This window comes from Anarhichas minor, unplaced genomic scaffold (genome assembly GCF_050575085.1).
Source record: "Anarhichas minor isolate MPS153535 unplaced genomic scaffold, ASM5057508v1 ptg000136l, whole genome shotgun sequence".
Taxonomy (NCBI): Eukaryota; Metazoa; Chordata; class Actinopteri; order Perciformes; family Anarhichadidae; genus Anarhichas; species Anarhichas minor.
In genome coordinates, this window is record NW_027466582.1 from 1,044,780 (window position 1) to 1,045,000 (window position 221).

The 221-nt window shown below is 39.4% G+C and overlaps 1 protein-coding gene across 3 annotated transcripts in view; it reads left to right on the forward strand.

Moving 5' to 3' along the window:
• The first annotated feature begins 202 nt into the window (after positions 1-202).
• aig1 (androgen-induced 1 (H. sapiens)) overlaps positions 203-221 on the forward strand; it is a 13,448-nt gene continuing 13,429 nt past the window's right edge. For 2 of the 3 annotated variants that reach the window (XR_012951543.1, XM_076083957.1), the window contains exon 1: positions 203-221. This exon is cut by the window's right edge and continues 284 nt beyond it. The gene's annotated coding sequence lies outside the window, so the exon portion shown is untranslated. The other variant, XM_076083956.1, reaches the window with a different exon arrangement.

Genomic DNA, 221 nt, shown 5'->3' on the forward strand with positions numbered 1-221 from the left:
CCTTTGTTGATTATAAACATGAAATAACAGCGGAAGTTAAAATACAAATAGATACAAATGAGCTCACAGCTCAAGTTAATGACAAAGGGATTTAAAATATATAGTTCCATTCATTAAATAAACTGTATAAACTGTACTACGTCCCAGCATAGTACTGGTATACCGACGCCCCCTCGTGCTCCCGCCCCCTTGCATCATCATAACACGGAAGCAGTCGACAG